The following is a 25,787-nucleotide window of genomic DNA, read 5'->3' as shown; positions in this document are numbered from 1 at the left end:
CATGTGTATAAAGAGCTTATTCAGTTCATTAGAGTGGGCAAGTTCCCAGCTAAATGCACAGATACAAGAAAGGCATTCCTGGCAGAAGCAAGTGAGGTCGCATGGGGACTGGGCATCAGGCAAAGAGAGAGCAAGGTTTCAGACTCAGACCCAGCCAGAGCCCCTGAGCTGCAGGTGGGCTAACGTCCTGGCCACAGCTTCCTTCTCACAGCTGGGCCTCCTGCAAGGAGTGTCTTGAACATTACATCATTTCAGGGATGTCAGGGGAACAGATATGAAAGAAACAGAGCCTGTGTTCTGGTGCACCTCAACTGCTCTTGCTTTGTGAGTCACATGCTAGTGTGTGAACAAGAATTTTAGAATACTCTAGTAACAGTGGGTCAGAGTGGTAATATCTCCGTATTTCTCCCTCAGTGCCTCCTTTCCTATTTTCCTTCTTACTTGAATTCCCATCCTTAAGCCACCTGCCCTGATGATGAAAGTCTCACATACACAAGTCTCTCAGATGACAAGCTGTTTCCAAAGCAGCATCTGGTGCGGTCTATGACATCGAAGAAGGGCAGTGCTCTGGTTGGTTATCCTCTGTGTAAAGAGTCATCCACCCCTGGCCAAGGCCTACATGAATGCATAATTTAGTGGACAGTTTTAGAAAGTAGTATATGGATGAAAATAAGAAACACACTCCAAAGAGCTATCATTTCTGGTGACTGGACCAGTTAATGACCGATTCACAGATGGGCTCACTTGAAGGCTACCAAATTATTGTGTTTTGATAGCATCAGTTAATAATAAAACAAAACAAAAACAAACAAAACAAAAACATCAGGAACTAGAATATAACGCACATTACTTTTTTAGATTTATTTGTCTATACTTAACACTGAAGACTATATGATTGATGATTGGTTATCAAACTTGTTGGGAAAACTCTTGAGAAAATAACTTTTCTTTGATCTATTAGAGGCCATCAGCACAGAGAACAAATCTCATTCTGCTGACACAGAAAGTAAGAGGGAACAGGACATCAACGTCACGGTCTTTTTTTTTTATTAAAAGAGATATATTGGACACAAGGAAAAGGGTAAAGTTCAGAGGTTAACTTTCGTCCTTGCGATTGGCAGATGGTGAAATCTGAGAATTATCTCCATGCAACTGAAATGATCAGGTAGAAAAAGTGTAACTTGACACCATATCGTGGTCAAAAACAGAGAGAATGAGGAACAGTGATGTAATCTCGGGTATTCTGGGGGGAGAGAATTTTGTTCCAGAATGTGGAAGAAAACTTTGCGACCCAGGAATTGGCATAGAAGTCAGGACCCACAGGAATCCCTGCCTGGTGAGAAAATGAACTAATCTGAGTTTAGTCATTCCTCTCCAGGATGAGATTGATGAGAAATAGCTAGAATCTGCTCTGTGTCAGAATGAAAAGTACCAGTTAAACTTGTTAGAAAATGTCCATGTTCAGGAAACTATCTCATATCTACAATCAGAAAAAAATACAAATATGTGAGTAAAAATATAGGTACATATCGTGTGTCATATATTTACACACTCACACACAGAGCCTATCTTCAGTATTCCTGGATTCTGTATCAGTGAATTCAGCTACTCACTACACTTGTTGTGTAATCCCTGAAACCGATACTCCCAGTACTTCCACGGCCATTCTCAGACACTCACGTCGTAGCAAAAATAGGAGTCACCCAAGGGCACATTCTCACCCGAGGTCCAACTAAGTCACACTCTGACTTTTTGAGTGAGCGCTCATGTTTTAATGTCATTTTTGCTTCCTAGTTAGTGCCATGTCTTTCAGATTTTTGCGGTTTTTTTTTTTTTTTGGTTATTCTGTGACATAAATAATGTTTAGTGTTCAAAATGGTTTCCTAGCATACTGCTGAAGTGTTGTGTGGGGTTCCCAAGCCCAGGAAGACTGCGAGACACGTTATAGAGAAAACAGTTGTGTTAGGTAAGCTTCATTAAAGCACACATTACAATACTATTGACATAAGTTCAATGTTAATGAATTGAATGTATTTTTTCAATAAGGTGTCTTTATTTTTTTATTTTTTTAAATGTTTTATTTATTTATTCATGAGAGTCAGAGACAGAGAGAGAGAGAGAGAGAGAGAGAGAGAGAGGCAAAGGCAGAGGGAGAAGCAGGCTCCCCACCCAGCAGGGAGCCCGATGTGGGACTCGATCCCAGGACCCTGGGATCATGAGCTGAGCCGAAGGCAGACCCTCAACCATCTGAGCCACCCAGGCACCCCACAATAAGGTGTCTTTAAACAGATATATAAAACAAGGTTATGGGTTGATGACTTTACAATAATGTTGTGACGTCACCAGCATCCCGTTGGCCAGGTCATGTGCTATCCCCTTCTCTTCATTTCTTCCCCAGTAGAAATCACTATCTTTAATTGTAAAACAATATGTAAGTATTCTATAATATTTTATGTTATTTTATAAATAATGTAAATGTTATCATTGATAATACTTTTATATTTTGTTTTTAATGATATTTTCATAATATACTCATGAGAGCCATCAATGTTGTGTGCAGCAGAACTTTAGTGTTCACGGCTACATTTTATTTCATTGTGTATGTACACCTTGCTTTATGTATTCACTCTTCTACTAATAGTTATTTGGGTTCCTTCTAACTTGAGATGATTGTAATTAATGATGCTATAAACATTCTTATACATGTCATTTCTTGTACATAGATATACATGTTTGTCAGTAACTTTGAGGAGTGTATTGCAGGAGTATGCATATATACAATTTTAGTAAATATTATTAGGCACTTTTCTGAAGCATTCTATCAATTTACCCTCCTGACAGCAATGTCTGCTTTGAATTGCTCCACCTCCATACCAACCTTGTTATTATCCATCTTATTTATTGTAGCATTTGCCATGGGTACATGGTTATAATGTATTTTGGTTTGAAATTTTATTTCACTGATGACTAATGAGGTTGGGAATGTATTCAAGTATTTATTGTGCCTTTGCATAGCATCTCTTCTTATTGATCTCTAAAGAACCAGAGTGATTAATCTACTATCAAATGACTTCTATTTTCCTGGGCATCTTTGTCTGCCTAGTTAGATCTCCAGTGCCTTTAAAACTAGATATTTTTCTTCAAGTATTCACTTTGATTCCTACATAAATGTTGGTATGAAATAAGCTAAGCCACAATTACCATTTTAAAGAATTACTTCTCTTGCCCTCTCTTTCCTACCCCCTCTGATTTCCGGGGAAATGCTGTTTTCAAGATCTCCTCAAGTTGAAATACTTTTGAATAAAGTTGGTCAGAATTCCCTTAGGGATGTTTTATTTATAGATTTCTTGTGTTGTCTTTTGTATACTAGAAGGAAAAAAAGAGAACAATGATGGAGATAAAAATGAAACAGATTCAGGATCTGTCAGGAAAAAGGGTCTAGTTATAAAATGAAAGGAAACGCCTGATAAAAGCATAGGGTTAGTTAACACCTCCATCCCCCACAAAATTACCATTTTTTTGTGGTGATAACTTTCAAGTATGTAATACAATATTGTTAACTATATTCACCATGTTGTACATTACATCCTCAGAACTCATTCATCTTTTAGCTGGGGTTTTGTACCTTTGGATCACCATCTCCCCATTTCTCCCATCCCTCAGTCTGGTAACCACCATTCTACTCTCTATTTCTAGGATTTCAGCTTTTTAAAATTCCACATATACATTAGAAAATACATTAGTTGTCTTTCTTTGTCTAGAAAGTGTAGATCCTTATTTCTAATTCAGCTAAAACTGTATGTTGATTCTGCCTCATATTTTTGAGTAAAATCTTCCCCGGGAAAATACTTATGAATTTTGTTGCTGGTTTTGTTTTGCTTTTCAGGAATTCTAGCACATTGAGATGGTCTCTGAAATTTGACTGAAATCTTCTTAAAGGGAGAAGACTTGTAAATATATATCATCATTGCTAAGTTTTACAGAAGCGTAGTGTGCTAGAGCAGACAGAGGGAAAGACAGAGTCCAAGGAGTGCCCAGAAAAGGCCTAACGTGCCACAAAATAAGGCAGAAGAGAGTTGCCCCTGCTGAAAATCACTACAATACAAGTAGCAGTTAAGCAAGCAAAATTACAGACAAGCAACACCACTCATTCATTTAACACATATTTATGAGACCTACAACATTCATTCACCAACTGTCTTATTCACTCTAGCCACAAACTCCTTACCAGGAATATGAAGCCTATATGATTTTTGCAGTTTAATGAAATCAACATGCACATCATTATTGATATATTATTGATAGATTAGTCATAATGGTGATTCTATCCTCCATGCATCTTACATAGCCTCTATGATTAGTATCGTGTGGATATCCTTTAGACAAAGATGATTCACAGTTATTCATGAGATATAGATTGCCATCCTCCTGGAAAACATAGCATGTTTAAGTTTTTTATGTACTTGCAAAGATGCTTGTTCAACACGTCATTCAAAAATAAAAACATTGCAAGCATGGAACACAGTTTATCTAGATTGATTCTTGATATATATTGATATGTGCCTTAGTAAAATATTATTTTTTGGAAAAAAAGGAATGATGAAATTCAAGGCAGGATGACAAAAACACTATATGCAAATATGAGTGTGTGCACACACATATGCATTTTCACGGAAAAACATCGGAGAAAAAGACCAAGTTATGTATGTCTGTGTGTATGTAACTTTTTGCATCTCCACATAATTATGTAATGATGAATTTTACACATAAAAATGTATTTGTTTTCAATTAGAACCGATATGTTATAAAATGAAAGTGGGCTTCAGTAAACGCCAGCTCCAAATCCCTTATGGGCCAAGAATTTTGTTTCAGCATATTGCCGCCCAAACATTTGATGGTCATTTAATATATTTTGAATATGGCTAGTGTTGTGTAAGAGGAGAAATGATAGCAAAAATAAGTAGGTCTTTCACAAAACATTTTTTATCATTTATTTTGTGTTTTGGTTAAAATTCTATACTAATGTTACTCAGCAGAGACTCTAAGGCAACATAATCACATACAAAATGACTTACTGTGAACCATATGATCCCTGCCCTTCCTGCATACATCATGATCTTCCCCACTTTGCAAGCCTAATCATTTCATCAGCACGGACTCTTTTCAAAATTACCTGTTTATACTAATGGCTATTGAGCCACAAAGGGCACATTCCCTTAAGGTGACCCTAAGTCCTCACAGCCAAAGAAGAAAAATCAGTCTGATACAGCACTAGTGGGAACTGATGAATGCCTATCCAGAGACCCTGGGAACATCAACATCATGACGCTACTTATTCGATAGACCCCATGACATCAATAATGACCTAATACTAGCTCTCCCCTCTATAGAGCTTTGCTTTTTCGAAGTTGATATGAACGCCTTATATAAAGGATGGCTGAATTCATATTGGAGTAAAGTGGCAGAGTTATATAGTGAAGAATCAATCTGTGATTGCCTGCTCTGTTTTCCTCTCGGTTCTCCATCCTCACTACAACTCCAATCCTGATGTATCTTCCTGTCCTAACCCACTCTTAATATGCCAGATCAAAGACTCAAAGAAAGAAATTGCCAACTGAACTTTTGAGAGAGGAACATTTATATTTTTTCAATGTTTCCTCCTAGACACCAACTATGACTTAATTTGGGGAAAAAAGAGGAGTTATTGAAAGAGTGAATCAGAGTGGAGAGAAAGATCTAGTATGTCAGGAAGCTATAGGGGATCTGATTTGTAGTGGACGTATTTTCCATTCCTGAGCTCCACTTGGCTAGAGGCTAGGTCTGCAGCCACCCCTATAGACAACTTCCCTACGATAGTCATGCCAACTGCACCCATCCTCCCTCCCCAACAGTAAACGATATTCATGGGCCACAAGGGTGGGACTGCTGTTCTGAAGGAAGCCAGAAGGAATGTTCCCTGTGGGTTAGAAAAGAGAATAAATAAAGCACTGGTGAAGAAAAAATAATAATGTGAAAAAAAAATTGATAAGATTGGTGAACCTGACTAATGTCATCAAAGAGAAGAGCATAGATGTGCAAAATTAGAAATGTCAAGGATAAAATTAGAAATGTCAACTATGGACACAAAAGAAACTCTTAAAAATCACAATTATTTTAATATAATTCAGAATAATTAAAATTGAAAACATAAAAAGATTGTTTCTAGAAAAATATAATATTCTTAACTCTAAAAAATACAACTCAACTATGCTCTAATAGAGTAAAAGAAAAAAAAGATTAAGTATATGTATTCACATGAAAAGATAAAGAAAGCAGAATGAATAATGGATAGAATTAATACCGAAACATTGTATGAGACAATGATTGCCCATTGTATTGCTAACTATTATAATTAAACACATTAGACATACATATCTATGCAGCAAATACGAGAGCAACATTTTCTTAAAGTGGGAGATGGGGGTATAATGACAGAAACACAGCAACACTAAAGATTTTAATGCACCTCATTTCACTCCAATGTGATTCAAGAGGATAAGAACAAAAATTAATAAAGACTAGAAAATCTAAGGAACCTTATCAATAATGTGGATCTAAAAGATTATATGTGTGTATACTATAATTATTACGATAAAACACAAGCAAAAATAAATATTATAAAATGTTTACAGTAATATGTTCTGAATCCATTGCAGTAGAATTAAAAAATTAATTTTTAAAAACTTGGAAATTAAATGCCAGCTTCCATCTGGACTTTTTATAACTTGGTTTTTAAGCAGCTGTTCTGTTATGTCAAATGAGGAATACAAACCGTACTTTAATGTTTGCTAGAAAAGAGAGGTAGTTGAAATACTAATATCAGAAACTTTGAGATGCAGATACACTGATGCTCAGAGAAAATAATATATCTTATATGATTATATCAATAAAAAGTAAAGAGTTAAAACCATCTGGTTAAGTATGCAAATCAAATTACTGAAAAAATGAACACAAATATATGGATGGAAATAAGAATGACAATATAGTAAATATAAATGAAGGACTTAATGAGTTAGGAAAGTGCATGATAGTTGAGAACTAGAAATCTAGGTTATATGAAAAATAAAAGTAAGATAGATAAATCCTAGCTAACAATCATGCAAAAGGAGTATTTAGTCACAAATTTAGAAAATATATAGAGGAAAATAATTACAGAACTGAATAATTTTTTAAAGTATAAATTATAATTTTGACCTACTCTATAGCAGTGAGAATATAGACTGAATGCCAATAGGTTTTTTAAATTATAGTTATTTTATTGACATCATACTTAATATTAGAATGTAAATATACATATCTTCAGAAAGAAAGAGAACTTCGTAACAGTCCTAGGTTGTAGGTTTTGAATGACTAGAACTTTGCATTTTCTTTTTACTTTGCTGCTAATTGAGTTATAATAGGTTTAAAAAGGATTTCTACATCTGAAAATCATTTATACTTTGACATATAAATACATTTTCCTTTTAGAATATGTAAATCAATTTTGGCATGAAGCATCAAGATATTTTAAAGAATCTGGATTTTTCAAGGGTTGATGCTGAAGTGCTCATTAAAACCAAGAGCAAATGGGAATTTTAATGGCTCAGAAGTTCCAAAAAGCATAGTACAAAAGGAAAATTGTCTTTTTCCAAATGTTTTCCTCCATGTTACACACTTTGTTGCACATATGTGCACGGTTGTTAATGCGATTGGGAGAGGTTTCAAACCACCATGTCAAGTCTTGAGATCAGCTATTACAAGCTCAGAGCTTATAACAATGTTTCTTAAATCAGTATCCTACTCAGGCTTTGCACTGAGACTTGGATCACTACTTATTTTGTGATGTAGAACACCCAGTAGAATTAGAAAATCTCTACAGACTCTGGACCAACTGTTTCTGTTTTATTTCCTCTTGTGCACTAGTAGCCACACCTGCAACAGGAAATGGTTTGGGTTAGTTGCAAAACAGTCTAGAAATATAGACTGGACCCGAGTGATCGACAGGCACACATTAAAGATAGATTCCAGGATGTACAAAATCGACTCTCAAGATAAAGTACCAACCTGCAGAACGAATGACATTCAGAATTTATCAAAATGAAGTAAAAACAAGCATCCTGTCAATTTGAATCTCTAGGCCTTGTCATCTTTGGCATTTGTTACCAGTAAAAGCTAGCAGCATTGTCATTTCCATAGTGTTATGTAAAATATGCCTCCAAATGATAAAGTAATTATAAAAATCCCCATGCACAATTGTTCATGAGAGCAAATTGGAAGTCATCTCTGGTTGTGGTACATCAATAATTGATGGCCTAAGAAATGTGCTAAGCCTTATGATGGCTAGTTACACTAAGACCCTGCAAAATGACTCCTTGAAAATAAGGTTATGCTCAGAACAGAACTATATGCAATTGGCAGAGGGGCAATTTCTATCACTACAGAGGCAACATGCTAACTAATTATATCCACAGTTACCCTTTCCCAGTGTTCAATAATTACTAGATCCTTAGGGGCTCTTTTCAAACTATGCACCTTTTATCATATCATCCAATACTCGGGATGGAGTCTTTTAAAAAGTTGTTTTTTAGAAGAGGTGATATATTGTTTAAACATTTACATAGCTTAAAATAAAAATAATATAAACTAGTATAGAGTAAAAACTCTTACCCCTACCCACTTTTTCATTAATCCTGTACCTTCTCTCTAAACCCTGAAGGGAAAAATTTTTTAAGTTTCAGGAATATTTTTTAATGTTTCTTTATACAAAATGAAAAAAAGTTTTTCTTTCTTTCCTTCTTCCACAGTGGGCAGTGTATGATTTGTGCTGTTTAACATCCTGTTTTTCCACTTAGCTATATATCCTGGAAATATTTCTAAGTAGGGAGAGATTTCTCAGTGTTTCTGTGTTGCTATTGATTATTCCAGTGAGTGGTTATAGCATAGATTATTGTAGAAGACCCCCACAGATAAGTATTTTTTAAAGTTTTTATTTAAATTCCAGTTAGTTAATATACAGCGTAATATTGGTTTCAGGAGCAGAATTTAGTGATTCATCACTTACATACAACACCCAGAGCTCATCACAGGTGCCCTCCTTAATGCCCATGACCCAGTTAACCCATCCCCCCGCCCACCTCCCCTCCAGCAACCCTCAGTTTGTTCTCTATGGTTATGAGTCTCTTTTTATGGTTTGCTTGTCTCTTTTAGTTAAGTATGTTGTTTTTTTGTTTCTTACTGCAAAGAATACTGTAACAATGATGTATGAACACAGGATAACTTGCAGAAGAAACTTGAACAATCAAAAGGAAAATTTAATTAATTTTAATTATAATGGGTGACAAATACCCCACATTGAGGTTTACATCATTTTGCATTCCCAAAAGTCATGTTTGGAGAGAGTCTGATTTCATAAATAGAATGTGCTGCCAATGTTTGGATGCCTGCTAATCACATCGGTGAAAAATGGTTTCTCTTTGTAGTTTTAATTTTTATTTGTTTTATTATGAGTGAGGTTGAGTACCTTCTCATATGTTTTAATACCATTTATATATTTTTAAGACTTGTCTATTTATTTCCTTTATGTGATTTTTACTAATGGGATGTGTGCTCTGCTCTTACTGATGTCTGAGAGCCATTTGTATCTGAAAAATTAACCCTTTATCTGTGATATGTGTTTTAAATTATTTTCCTAGTTTGATATTTGTTTCTGATTGCTGTCTTTTTTTAAAGGTTGTGTGGAAATATATACTTTTCTGTAGTCAAATATATGAATATTTTGTTTTTTCCATTTTTTTAGTAATGTTTAGAAATACCAGAGCCACTCCAATTTATTTAAAAATGTACATTGCAGGGCGCCTGGGTGGCTCAGTTGGTTAAGCGACTGCCTTCGGCTCAGGTCATGATCCTGGAGTCCTGGGATCGAGTCCTGCATCGGGCTCCCTGCTCAGCAGGGAGTCTGCTTCTCCCTCTGACCCTCTTACCTCTCGTGCTCTCTATCTCTAATTCTCTCTCTCTCTCAAATAAATAAATAAAATCTTTAAAAAAAATAAATAAAATAAAAATGTACATTGCATTAGATTTTATGGTTTTATTTTCTAATATATTTGTTTTTCCACAACCAGATTTAAAAGTACGTCTGTGTCACCACTGATTTGAGATTCTAACTTATTATATACTAAATTACTGTAAGTCTTTGGGTCTGATTTTGGGATTTATATTTTGTTAAAATACTGTCTATTCATTTGTTTGTACGATGTAATACTAAACTGGATGAGGACATCCCACCGCCTTTGCTGTACTGTTTCAGAGGATTTTTAGAGTACTTTTGTTTATTCTTCTTATAAATTTTAAAATTGTCTAACTTTGGAAATGTATTAGGTAACATTTGAATGTATTAATAAAGAGCTAAGGCGCCTGGGTGGCTCAGTTGGTTGAGCGACTGCCTTCGGCTCAGGTCATGATCCTGGAGTCCCGGGATCGAGTCCCGCATCGGGCTCCCTGCTTGGCAGGGAGTCTGCTTCTCCCTCTGACCCTCCCCACTCTCATGTGCTCTCTCTCTCTCAAATAAATAAAATCTTACCAAAAAAAAAGAGCTAAATGATATTTTTGGGATGCTTATTCTTTCTCTTAAAAATTATAGGTAGCTTTTCCTTTGTTCAGATTTAATTTTGTGTTATTTAGAAGTATACTGAAGTTAATTCTTTTTGTTTGTTTCAATTTTTTATTTAAATTCTAGTAAGTTAACACATAGAGTAATATTCATTTCAAGAGTAGAATTTAATGATCCATCACTTACATATAACACCCAGTGCTCATCATGAGTGCCCTCCTTAATATCCAACTCATTTAGCCCATTCCCCGGTCCACCTCCCAAGAGAATTCTTATTTAACTTAGGACATTTCTTGTTAAGTTTATGTCTCGATGTAAGTTATGTCTAGATGTTTTACCTTTCAGTGTTTTCTTCCATTACATTTTCAAATTAAGTTTATATAGGAGGGTTAATGATGTCTACATAATAATTTTACACTCCAGTAATTTACTGAATTTATTTGTGGTCACAATTTTTAACTGATCATCTTAGGTTAGATAAATAAAATAATATTCAAAATTTGATATTGATAAGTGCTTAGATATGTTGATAATTATAAAACCTTGTAAACTTTTATACACATCACATCATTCTACTGGATAAAAGTCTATAGGCTATCATCTCCAATATTAAATATAGAAACATGTTGGTTATTCTTTTGTTCCGATGTTAGTGGGACTGCCTAAAATTTAACCAGTTAAATATGATTCTGCCTTAAGGACTAATACAGACATACACAGAAAGGCACACACAGATATTTGCATTTATATATGTAAAAAGTGTATGTATGTGTTTGTATTGTGTAGATATAAATATATACATACCTACATGATGTGTAATTTAGATTGCATATACATGTATATATATTTATGCACACATATACACACACTTACATGTATACATATTTACACACTTGTACATATATATACATTTATGCACACATATCTATCCACACACATACACATAAAGAATTATTTGCTAATTCTAGTTTACTTAAGGGCTTTATTTTTAATTAAGGTGTATTCTGATTTTTGCCAAATGATTACTAAATGTCTATTCAGAAAATGCATGCTTTTAGTCCTCAGATCCATTATTATCGTAAATTATGTTTAAATATTTCCTCATATCTAATCCTTCTTAAAACATGACTCTCTATACTTTTATGTTATGTAGGCTACTTACATGTATATTTATAAATGATACTGCTATTGATCTGTGGTTGCTACCTCCTTGCCATTCTCTGTCAGGTTTTGGCACTGTAGCTAGGCTGCTATTTTTTCTTAGATCCCTCATTCTTTTTCTTCCTTTGAGAAATTGATGACTCTCCACCAACCCTTTACCTGGGGCCTACTGACCCTTTAAGAAAAAGCTTTCTTAAAGTTCTAAGTTCTAGGATACATTAAAAAACACTGCCTCTTTTATTTCTCTAGCACTGAATACACTTATATAACCATACTTTTTGTGGAGTTATAAAAATAAATTTTGAATTATTCAAGAGATACTATTAAAACCTTCAAAATATGTGAAATAACTCTGAAATATAATTATCTATTCTATCCAATTTTGTTTAAAAATGTGCAATATAAAATTTTAAATTAAGGCAAATAGTTCTGTTGATAGTTATCTAAATAATTCCACAAGGTTTTTTCTTTTTTTTTAATGTTTAGAGTCCAGGGGGAAATAGAAGAGGCTTGTGTTAAGCTTCCATGAATGGTCAAAAGTGCAAAACTTCGCAGGCTTCCAGCTTGTTTAAAAAAAAAAAAAATTCTCAATATAAAATTCCTAGCAAATCTATCTCAGGGCATTCATTTGAAATGCTGGTTGAGTAATTTGGTATAAAGTGATACTAATAATATTTGCTTCTCCATGGTATTTGAAAGTAAATATGATTGTTGTCTTGTTTATTTGTTTTAACATTATATTATGTAAAATTATACATATACACACAAATTATACACACACAAAATTATCCATTTATCCATTCACTATTTCTAAAAATTACTAACTATAACCAATCCTTAATATCTTCATTCACATTCTTCCATCATTTTTTATTGAAACAAATCCCACATACATTATCTGAACTTTAAATACTGCCGTATGTATCTTTAAATTTATGTACAACTTAAAAAAATAGCTAGGGTACCATTATTATGCTTAAAATAATTAACAATAATTTATTAACATCTTAATAATTTAAAATATCCAGTGTTACAGGGCGCCTGGGTGGCTCAGTTGGTTGAGCGACTGCCTTTGGCTCAGGTCAAAGAGAGTGGGGGAGGGGCAGAGGGAAAGGAAGAGACAGTCTCAAGCAGACTCCTCACTGAGCGTGGAACCCAAAACGGGCTCGATTTCTAGACCCTGAAATTACCACCCAAGCCAAAACCAAAAGTTGATCTTTAACTGACTGTGCCACCCAGGTGCCCTAACTGTCATTAATATTTTAAATATAGCTTAATTTTCTTAATATCCGGATCCAAATAATCATCCAATGGAAGGATATAAAAAATATTTCTCATTATTTTCCATGGCTGCAGAATTCAGTGTTGTGTGGATGTTTACTCAATCAACTATTTTTGGGATAAGCATTGGGTTGGTTCCAGTCTTTTCTATGAAAACTAGTTCTGCAATGAAGAGCTTTGTTCATTTGTCTGTTCATATAGTTGATATTTTATATTTAAGATAAATTCCTTAAAGTGAGATGTTGCATCAAATTGGACATGAGCTATGTTGGTTATATTACTCAAGCCTCTTCCTTGAATATGTACCATTTGGATTCCCAGCATTTCATAAAAGAACTATTTTCTCACAACCTCACCAACAGAGGTTGAATTTAAACTTTTAGATTTCAGCCAATACATCAGGTGAGAATGATATTTCAACTTACTTTTATATTTATTTTTCTTACCATGAAAGCTTGAGTATAGTTAGAGTCTGTTAAGAACCATTTGCATTGCATTTCTTTTTTGCAAACTGTCTTTTTATTTCTGTAATTCATGTTTTTTAATGCCCTCCCCCACCGGGTTGACGGTGTTTGTGTGTCTATTTTTAGAAGGTATTTCTACGGTAGGAATATAACTTCTTGTCTGTGATATGTGACAAATGTGTCTTTTCCCAATTAGATTTCTCATTTCTCTGCTTATGATTTATTTTACCATGAACTTTAAAAAAATTATGTTAATTTATCAAATTTATCTATCTTTCCCATTAATGGTTCTGGATTTGATACTTGGCTAAGATGGCTTATTCTTCATTTTCAGTAGGTTGTAAAAATGTTCACAAGCTTTCACTCCTCTCATTAAAAAAAAAATGAAGTCTGTTTTTCACCCCTTCAAGTTGGGTTGACTCAGGGACCTGCAATGTAATAGCCAATGAAGCATTGGTAAGGGTGACAGGTGCAAGCAGAGGCTGAAAAATCCTTGCACATTGGGAGTTACCATCTTCCTGCACTGAGACTCAGCCCAGTCTGGACTAGCCGTTTTGTTGCTGAGAGACATACTACCCCAGCTGACTTTCAGACCTAGGGATAAGGCCATCAGAACGGGTGCCTGGTTGGCTCAGTTGTTAAGCGTCTGCCTTTGGCTCGGGTCGTGATCCCGGGGTCGTGATCCCGGGGTCCTGATCCCGGGGTCCTGGGATGGAGCCCCGCATCGGGCTCGGGAGGCCTGCTTCTCCCTCTCCCACTCCCCCTGCTTGTGTTCCCTCTCTCTCTGTCAAATAAATAAATAAAATCTTAAAAAAAAAAAAGAATCGATAAGGCCATCTGAAGCCAGCCCTCCCCCGAGTTAACTCATCATCTGAGTGTAGACATGCAATGAAGCCAAACTGAGATCAGTGAAGGCCAGCCCAGGGACGAAAAACTGCCAAGCAGAAAGAAGAGCCAAGTGGAATTTATTCATATTTTGTTCCAGTTCTTCTATGTTTTTGTCTTGTTTTGTTTTGGTTTGGTTTTTGAATTAACTCTGACCCATTTGAAATTCATCCATACACAGGAATGGGTTTAATTTTTATTTTATTGTCTATGGCTAATCCGCTATCTCCACATCAATATTTAAGTCTGTCAGTACCTCTACTGATCTGAAATGCAAACATTGTCGCCACATAGACACACAAAATGGGGAAATTAACTTTCTGAATTTCTATTCTGTTGTCAGCTGATCATTCTGCTCATGTGCCAATAAAACACCACTGTAATTATATACACTTTAAAGTATATTTCAATATCTGTCAAGACTACTTATTCTCTCTTCACTTTTTTTTCAGTATTTTTCTGTTTATTTATATATATATTTTTTGCTTGTTCTTCCACATAAGTTTTATAATCAAGTTATCTATCTCCAGAAAAACAGCTCTGGTTATTTTAATGGGTAGCATTAAATCATAAATTGCCTCAGGGAGAACTAATATCTCTTGAGCATTTCTATTCAAAAAATAAACTGTTTTTCTATTAGTTCACATCTCTTTTATGTCACATAGATCTCAAGATAAGGTAATTTTATGATTTTCTTTGTATAGGTTTTGAAGGTCTTGTTCTGGTGTGTTTTTTAAAAAAATATATGACTCCATTTTCACCATAATATGATGTTCTATAGGAACAAAATACATGAAAGAGGCAAAGGGCTTTCAATATTTTTTTACTAAAAGGAAAGGGAAAAATGTAAAACTAGGATAATGTAATTATTGAAATAAAAAGTAGGAACCCACAAGCAGTACTCAGGTTGAAAAATGATGTCTTATTTAACCTTAGGATGTTCTGATAGTCACAAGGGGGCAAATGCTTTTTGTTTTTTGGGGTTTTTTGGACATCAAGTAGCACCAAAAATGGTGTTGAAGATAAACCTTATTTTTTTTTCTGAGAGATCAAGCACATCTTATAGAACATAATATTTTCTTAAACTTTTCCAGCCCAAACAGTGTTTATACTCATTAGTCTGTGCTCATATAGTGAAGAAGTTATTGGATAGAATGAATGGTTTTACAATCATGGCTCAGAATATATATTCTGCTCTAGTAAGCTTAGATACAAACATTTCCATTTCATACCAGATGGCATAGTCTCAGCCCCATGACAGTAATTATAGATGCATTTTGTACCATTATGGGTAGGCAAACAAGTATTAAACAGCTTCAACAATATATTTGTGACAAAAAAGCATTTCTGTGCTAATGTGTCAGCTATTACACACAGTGCTCATTGCCTTTTACAATAAAATTTTGGATTGATGGAGCTCCGCAATGTGACAATGCACATGGGAATTATATTACCCATTAATCATGTGTAATGTTAGAATAGAGCAATCCCACGTTGAGTTAGTTAGTTCTGAATAACATGTTTCTGAAGACCTTTTACTTTTACTGTATTTCATGAGCTTAACAGAGAAGACAGTTATATTTCCATTATTCCCATTAACCACATGTTTCATCCAAAAAATCAATAATAAACTGTGTAAAAAGCCATCTTGATAAAATATGGTGGCACGATCTTATAAAATCCCAGAGTTTTAGGAATGTATGAGAAATCATAAGGAAATCATTCACAGTTGAGGTAAATCTTAAATAAACAATGGCTATATTTCTTTTCTTTGGTAAATCATGCATTGAAAAACCTTTAACCAATGGATCCAGACATTTTGCTAGGTTGGGTCTGGTATAAAAAGATAAACACACAATTTCTTTCCTTACAGAACTTCCAGTCTAGTAAGGTAGATTTTTTTAAATGTGTATATGTTATGTTAAATTAATAAATATAAACAATTATTTTCAGTTATAAAATGTGTTATTTTCTTTCAATTTTTACCAGCCATCTTCCATATAATCATTAAACGGTGGTCCTTACACAAAATGAACAATATTCTGAATTATTTGAAATTTATTAGCAGTAGTAGGAAAACATAAGCACATAGAAAGAAGAGAGAAAATGGATGAGGCAAAATATTGTGACACACAACACCCATTACAGATTTCAAATGTAGACAATTTCACAGCTAAGAATCTTTGATTAAATTCCTTTGATCAGGGTAGTTTTTATACAATAAAATATGCAAAGAATTCCACAATCTTTTATGACTTCTTTGCAGGTTAAAGATTTTTTTTAAAGATTTTATTTATTTATATGACAGCGAGAGACACAGCGAGAAAGGGAACACAAGCAGGGGGAGCGGGAGAGGGAGAAGCAGGCTTCCCGCCGAGCAGAGAGCCCGATGCTGGGCTCGATCTCAGGCCCCTGGGATCATGACCTGAACCGAAGGCAGATGCTTAACGACTGAGCCACCCAGGCACCCCGCAGGTTAAAGATTTGATTCTGCTAAAAACTAGAATACCTCCTCCAAGAAAACACACACATACACAAACACATATACATATACATATACATATACATATACATATACATATACAAAGAATTTGTATGTCCTCTCTCAAAATTGTTTCAGTTCTAAAATCAGAGACAAGATGAAATAGGACTTGTCAATGTAAAACAAATGTACAAACAGAACTCAAAATGATACAAATGTGCATCTTCCTTATTTGGTAAGAGCCCATATTATGTGGTTGTGCATGCAAGTACCTCGATAGATAAGATGTTAGAATTCTGATCAAGTTCTTTTCTACTAATCCAGTTTTCCTTGTGAAATAGGAACAATATAATCATCAGTCGATTCCAATGAGATGGATGGGAAGATAAAATTTAATATCAAGAAGATTGTAGAGGGTTATGAAATAGTCCCCCAGGAGAGAGGTAGAGTGATTAATGAGTACACAAAGTAAGATTTGGGGACAACAGTGAGGGCATACTTGAGGTCGCCAGATTGCATTAAGGATACACTTTTGTAGTTATAACCAACAGATCACTTCATAATGTATAAAATATAGGATCACTATACTATAAACCTAAAACTAACATAATATTATATGCCAATTACACTTCAATTTTTAAAAAGTTTGAAAAAAAGGAGCTATAAGAGACATTTGGGAAAATTATGGAAATTTAAATATTTAATAATATTGAGAAATCTGAAAAATGTAATAAAACATGGTTATGGTTACATACTGTATTTCAGCCAAGTTCTACTACAGAGATTTGGATATTTATTAGGCAGAAATTTGTATTTAATTGGGGCTACTTTGTCATATGAGCACTACAAAGTGGGCAAAGAAATGGAGTTGAAGAGAATATGAGAGGCAGTCATAAAAATGACTGACTAAGGAATTCCAGCTTTTAAAAAAGTAAAGTGAATACATGAAACTGAAGATAATGTACAGTTGATAGAATTAATGGAGGTCAGATATTCATGAAATGAAAAGTAGGAGGAACTCTTTAGAGTGAGAAAGCTGGAGAAAATATGCTTAAAATATAGGACATGATAACCAGCAAGTGGAATGCATAGAGTCATGATTATGGACAGTGTGTCGTCATTGAATAAGACAAAGGTTTTGGATATAACCATGGAGTAATTGGGCCCAGAAGGATGGAGGTCAAGATCGTAGGGAGAGGTATATTCAAGGTGCTGAGTGTCCAGACTGTGAGAGGGACCTTCTACATATAGAATGGAAATCACTAATATTTAGGTAAAAATAGATTTAAATATATTAGAGTGAGTTAAAGTCATCAAGGAATGAGAGGGTACTAGTTGCCATAATGAGAAGACATAAGATTCAAGAGAACATGCTTATATATAAGTTGATTGCAGAATGTTTTGAAAGTGACTTTCAGAAGGAGAGCATTTCCCAATCCAGTGATATTAGAGCTGTGACAAAAATACTATACTACTCTACACTAGTTCCCATTAAATCAAACTTATAAAAGTAGTCAGTGACTGCTGTGGTTGAACTGTATACTCCAACATGATAGGTGAAATCCTGACCCCCCAGTACCTGGGAAGGTGACCTTATTTGGAAATAGGGTCTTTGTAGATGTAATTGTGTTAAGGCACAGTCATTAGGGTGGGCCTTAAGCTAGTATTACTGGTGTCCTTATAAGATGAGTCATACACATAGACACATAGGGAAAAGTTCATGTGATGACAGAGGTAGAGATTGGAATGATGCGTTATCTAGCCAAGGAATGCCATGATAGCTACCAACCACCAGAAGCTTACAAGAAGCCAGAAGGATTACTCTACAGCAGTCAAAGGGAAGATGGCCTTGCCAACACCATGATCTCTGACTTCTTACCTCCACAGTTCTGAAGAAATTTCTATTGTTTTAAACTATGTAATCTGTGACAATTTATTACCAAAACTAATACCGTGCCTAAGAGATTTATAGGTAAATTGGTGTTCTCAGGGGTTGATCATCTTTTTCTTAGAGCAAGAAGCTAAAACCAAGTGGAAATATTATGATTTGGGTGATGATTGGCCTGAATTCCAAAGGGCAGAGAAGATGTTAAGAGTAGATGTGTATTTCCTGACATTAGGGATATCAACTATAATGTTTAAAATATGTTCTCCAGATCACAAAGATACATATTATCTAAAAAATACGAAAGGCAAAGTTTAAAAGTTGAATATAGTTATTGTTTTAGTCTCTTAGTATTGTGAATACAATCAGTCTGCCATTTTTAAATCTATTAAAGTCTGGAAGGATATAATGACTTCAATAGATTTATAAAACCATGATATACTTATTTCTTGAATAATCAATCAATTTCAAGGAAATTGTCAACATGTAAAGCAAACAAAAACACTTAACAGAAATGGAAAACAGCTAATACACACATTTCCTTTTGCCATAGGTAATTCCTGACATTCCTTTTTAGTAAGTTTATTGGAGAAAACAAACAATATTTAATTTCATTGTAATTCCCAAAGACAGATGGTAATAAAAACCTGTCCATCTTCCTGTGCTCATTATATGCTAAATTTATCTAAGGGAGATAATGCTGTTGTTAGTTCAAATAACTTGAACATAAACTAAACATTTCTTTTCCAGCAAAGGTTAAATCATCAAGGCAAATATTAAAAAATTAAGAACCATATCTCCAGGGTTAAAATGCTTCTTTGGTACACATTCAAAAAATATTTTTGCTGTTTAAATGAAGCAAAGGTTCTGCTTTCCATATTTATAGAAATACAAGTCATGCAATAGTCACTTCCACCATATAAAGTTTGTTAGGCTTTGGAACAATTTTTGTAACTGCCATCATTAACATTTATTTGAAAGGTGAGAGATGCTGGAATTGTAAGGTTATCTTCGTCTAGGCTTCAGCGTACTAATTAATTTCTCCTTTGCACTCAGTTTAAATATATAGATATAGACTCATATAGAAGATACCTAATAGGTGATATGAAAGCTTTTAAACAAAATATGCAAATGAATTACTTTGATCTTTGAGATTTGATCCTATCTCCCTCCCCTTCTATAGCAGTTCCCATTGGAACATTGTCCGTAGCCCCTTGATTCTCAGTTTTGCTCACATACAATGAAGAGTTCCTCTTCCTAACACCTATGACTTTATCTGAGAGGACTTCATCTGTAGGGGTATGCTTAGACCAAGCACAGGCTGGGTCAGAAATGCTCTGGAGTGAAGGTTCCTTGGAGCAGCCCTCACCCCATGACAGACAAGAATTAGTGAGTAAAGTACCTTAACTCTCTTGCTCTTTGACAGATAAAACCCTGAGTTCTGTTCCACACAGTATCCCAAAGGCCTCAGTAGTACTGAGCACCAAATCCCCACAATGCTTGTCTTATCATAACACACACTTACTGGTTTCCTTCCTTCCTTGTTTCTCCCCCATTATTCAAATATACTACTTGAACTCATTCTTATTTTAAGGTATGTTTCTGGGGGATTCCAAACCATAACACCTAGTAAACAACATCAACACTGATATTTGCATCCCTCTTTAAAGCATTATTGCCTGGGTGGCTCAGGTGGTTGGGCGGCTGCCTTCGGCTCAGGTCATGATCCTGGAGTCCCTGGATTGAGTCCTGCATCGGGCTCCCTGCTCGGCGGGGAGTCTGCTTCTCCCTCTGACCTTCCCTCCATCTCATGTGCTCTCTCTCTGTCATTCTCTCTCTCTCTCAAAATAAATAAATAAAAATCTTAAAAAATTAAAAAATTAAAAAATTAAAAAAAATAAAGCATCATCAATCCCCATTCTCTACCTCCATCACATTTATCCTCAAAAAAAAAAAAAAAAATCTTGGCCTAAGTTTACCCTTAAATGTCCAATCGTTTCATTCCCTTTTGTAGCAGAACTCCTTGAAAATATTGTTTGTGTTTGATTCCTCTTCTTCCTTTCTCTCTTAATTCCACCTCATTCAGAACTTTGTCTACATGACTACACTTTACCCGCTCTTTTCAAGAACACATATAATCTCAATATTGCTAAATTTAAATGAGTGATTTTCTGTTTTTAGGCTTTTTGCTGCAATTGATATAGCACACTTGTATTTTTATGCTAAATAATAGCTACTCCAAAATAGCAATTCTTAATCCCTGAAGCCCATTAATGCTAACTTGTAAGAAAAAACGAAGGTTTTTTTAGAGGTGATCAGATCAAGGATCTAAACATGGGAATAATCTGGATTATCCAGGTGGGCCCTAAATTCAATCACAACTATCCTTATAAATAGGGGCACAGAGGGGTATTTGGTACATACAGAAAAAGTGACATGTGGACAGAAGCAGTGATTAGAGTGGTGTGCACACAAGCAGAGGAACCTTAGTGGAAGCTGTAAGAGGTAAGGAAGGATTCCCTCCAAAGCCTCCGGAAGAAGTGTGGCCCAATAAAACTCATGTTGAACTTCTGATTTCCACAACTGTAAGAGAATAAATTCTATTGTTTTTATACCTTTAAGTTTATGGTAATTTGTTATGGCAGCCACAGAAAACTAATGCAATCCCACTAGGAAAATCATGCCTTCTTATTAATCACTTTGTGAATTCCTCATCTGATAATGTTAGACTATTCTGGTTTTCAGTTTTGAGCCCCTTCTTTTGCCTATCCAAACAATTTCCTTCTATGCTTTCATCAAATTTTATCTTTAAATGTCATCTATGTGCCAATAATTTTCAAATCTTTCTCCCAGACCAGATCGCTGTTTTGAATTTCAAATCAATCAAACTAATTCATATCCATGCCTAACAGATATCCATCAATGTCCACAACCCAACTTCAGGGCTTTCTTCCTTGAACACTCCTCATCCTGCTTCACCTAAAGTTTTCCCCTTCATTTGATGGGAACTCCATTCTTTTTCTTATTTAAGTACAAAATTTGGAGTCATCCTGGTTTTCTCCCTCTCATAAACATGATAAATATAACAGCAAATGCTGTTGGCACTACCTTGAAAATATACCTAACCTCTAATCTAACTCTGTGGATCACTCTGATTATCTTGGTCTAAGTCAATAGAAGGCTTTCCTTGATAATCACAGGAGCCTCCTTCCTCTTTCCTTTATTCCCTACAGTTGATTCTTGAGTGTCTAGAGTGAAACGTTGAAACTGTAAGCCAGTCAATGTCATTATTCTGTCCAAATGATTTCCTATCTTATGCAGAGAAGCAGCCAAAGTCACTGTAATGGACTACAGATCCTACTTGATTGGCCTCCTGTTATCTCTCAAATTTCAACCCCTACTGATTACTTCATCCAGCCACCTGGGCCACCTTAAAAATCCTTGAAGAATCCAAGAGTTGTCCTTTCTGAGGCTCTTTGTTTGGACTGTTCTCATTGTCAGGAATGTTCCTCTGGATATTCACCTGGCTAACATCCCAGCTTCCTTCAAATCCTTGCTTAAATGTGACCTTTTAATGAAATGTACCTTTTCCATTCTATTTAAAATGTAAAGGCAACCTGCTTCTCATCTTAACTCCTCATCCCAGCATTCCTAATTCAATTAAACCTCAAGTTTTCCAATTTTTTTATTTTTAACATACAATATTATGTATTCATTATGTGTATTCTCTAATTTCTCCTTGCACAGCAGAATATGTATGAGTCAATGACATATATGTAATATTTTCTCTTTTGGACACTGATGTACTCATATCTCTAGCATAGTGCCTTCACAGAATAAGCAGAGATATTTGACTGAATGAAGGAATTGATTAAGGCAACGAACAAGACCAGTTATTAACATTTCCATTCCTATTTATCATGAGCAGAGGGATTTAATTTATTTACATTTTTTTAAGCAGAGAGATTTTAATCTATTTCTAGAGTATAAGAAATGCTTTTATTTATATTTATATTGCTTTTAATGTTAAAACTATACAAGTTAAAGACTTAAGACACTGATGAACTTACTTAAAGTCATCAGAAAAGTACACCTAAATATGCATAGATACTGGATTAAGTTATTAAACCTTCATCCAGCCAAAGGCTTAATTATCTGGATTTATGGTCTGAAACAGATCTCCGTGTTTTTAGTTCTCATTTTTTAATTAAAATGTTTAGTCTTCTCATCTTTCCCCACCTCCTTTCTATTGTTAAGTCAGTTTAACACAGAGGTATAAGCTCAAAATAAGTTATAAGTTTGAACCATATCTGGAGTATCTAATACAGTTTCTTGGACTTAAGGGACCCGATATTAAGTACTGAATTATGCTGTTAAACACTAATTGTCACAATGAATGATGTACATTATTACTCACATTATTTATTTTCTATATAGGGAGATGAAAATCTTCACTTGCCCAGCAGGAAAGATACATAAACCCAGCTGCGTATAAGAATGAAAAGGCAAGTTGTGAAGACCATTGCAATGAAGAGTTTGTGCCCTTTGAAATGGGTTCAGGTGCTTTACACTTACATGTTTTCTTTTTTTTTATGATTTTATTTATTTACTTGAGAGAGAGAGAGAATGAGAGACAGAAAGCACGAGAAGGAAGAGGGTCAGAGGGAGAAGCAGACTCCCCGCTGAGCAAGAAGCCTGATGTAGGACTCAATCCCGGGACTCCAGGATCATGACCTGAGCCGAAGGCAGTCGTTTAACCAACTGAGCCACCCAGGCACCCACACTTACATGTTTTCTTAGCAGAAATGTGGGTATGTATATTTTTAAAATGTGGGACAATACTTTTGTTTATTTATTTACTTAAAAATATTGCTTGGCTCATGCAGAAGAATGAAACTGGACCATTTCCTTATACCACACACAAAAATAGATTCAAAATGGATGAAAGACCTAAATGTGAGACAGGAGTCCATCCACATCCTAAAGGAGAACACAGGCAGCAACTTCTTCCTAGAAACATTGTCAAAGGCAAGGGAAGCAAGGGCAAAAATGAACTATTGGGACTTCATCAAGATAAAAAGCTTTTGCACAGCAAAAGAAACAGTCAACAAAATGAAAAGACAACTGACAGAATGGGAGAAGATATTTACAAATGACATATCAGATAAAGGGCTAGTATCCAAAATCTATAAAGAACTTATCAAACTCAACACCCAAAGAACAAATGATCCAATCAAGAAATGGGCAGAAGACATGAACAGACATTTTTCCAAAGAAGACATTCAAATGGCCAACAGACACATGGAAAAGTGCTCAACATTGCTCAGCATCAGGGAAATCCAAATCAAAACCTCAATGAGATACCATGTCATACCAGTCAGAATGGCTAAAATTAACAAGTCAGGAAATGACAGATGTTGGTGGGGATGTGGAGAAAGGGGAACCCTCCTATAAGGTTGGTGGGAATGCAAGCTGGTGCAGCCACTCTGGAAAACAGTATGGAGGTTCTCCAAAATGTTGAAAATAGAGCTACCATATGACCCAGCAATTGCACTAATGGGTATTTACCTCAAAGATACAAATGTAGAGATCCAAAGGGGTACGTGCACCCTGAAGTTTATAGCAGCAATGTCCACAATAGCCAAACTATGGAAAGAGCCAAGATGCACATTGACAGATGAATGGATAAACAAGAGGTGGTATATATATATACAATGAAATATTATGTGGCCTTCAAAAGGAATGAAATCTTGCCATTTGCAACCATGTGGATGGAATTGGAGGGTATTATGCTGAGTCAAATAAGTCAATCAAAGAAAGACATATATCATATGATCTTACTGATACGAGGAATTCTTAATCTCAGGAAACAAACTGAGGGTTGCTGGAGTGGTGGGGGGTGGGAGGGATGGGGTGGCTGGGTGATAGACATTGGGGAGGGTATGTGCTATGGTGAGCACTGTGAATTGTGTAAGACTGATGAATCACAGACCTGTATCTCTGAAACAAACAATACATTATATGTTTAAAAAAAAAGAAGAAGATAGCAGGAAGGGTAAAATGAAGGGGGGGAAATCGGAGGGGGGAGATGAACCATGAGAGACTATGGACTCTGAGAAACAAACTGAGGGTTCTAGTTTGGTTAGCCTGGTGATGGGTATTAAAGAGAGTACGTGCTGCATGGAGCACTGGGTGTTACATGCAAACAATGAATCATGGAACACTACATCAAAAACTAATGATGTAATATATGATGACTAACATAACATAATAAAATAAAAAAAAATATTGCTTGGTTTACAACTGTCCAAGTCAAACAAACTCATGTGAAATTGATTTGGTCTTTAAGCTACTAATATACGACTTTCTTATTCCAACTTTCCCAGAAAAATGACAACCTACTTATCATTGTATTTTTCTAGATTAGCAAACATTTAATAAGATTACAAGGGGGCTAAAACATTCTATAATCTGTAATAACCTATTCCACTACTCTGTTTTTCATATCTTCAGTGCCAAGCTTCACATATACATTTAACAGGGAGGCGACAAGGAGAGTGATTTCATGATAATGAATGATTAAACCAGGGGTCATATTTCCCTGGATCTTATTCATCTATGTTTTGATTTGAAGAAAGCACCTGTCCACATACCTGAGTTCATAATCTGGGTGCATGTGTACATATGAATACCTGCTAAATTTTCATTCTACAATGCCTACATCGAATCACAACAAAACGAAAACAACATAAAACAAATCCTACAACAGTTGTTTGTCGCAGGCAGGTGGTTTCACACTGCTGCTTAAAGATATAGAAAGGAAAAGATGAAGTACCATCCTTGTCTTTGTGATTGAATTATTCAGGTTTGAATAACACTGAAAACAACAGTGAGAATGAAGCACCTTAGCACAATAAATATTTTATCTCTCTCACAGGACGAAACCAATGCAAGTTGGTGCAAAGGAACAAAGGTGCTCTACAATGTGACTTAGCTGAATCA

The sequence above is a fragment of the Eumetopias jubatus genome, unplaced genomic scaffold (assembly GCF_037043125.1).
Source record: "Eumetopias jubatus isolate StellerSeaLion01/CBP00866 unplaced genomic scaffold, mEumJub1_p1.0 scaffold_3, whole genome shotgun sequence".
Taxonomy (NCBI): Eukaryota; Metazoa; Chordata; class Mammalia; order Carnivora; family Otariidae; genus Eumetopias; species Eumetopias jubatus.
Note: the sequence above shows the minus strand (reverse complement) of the source record.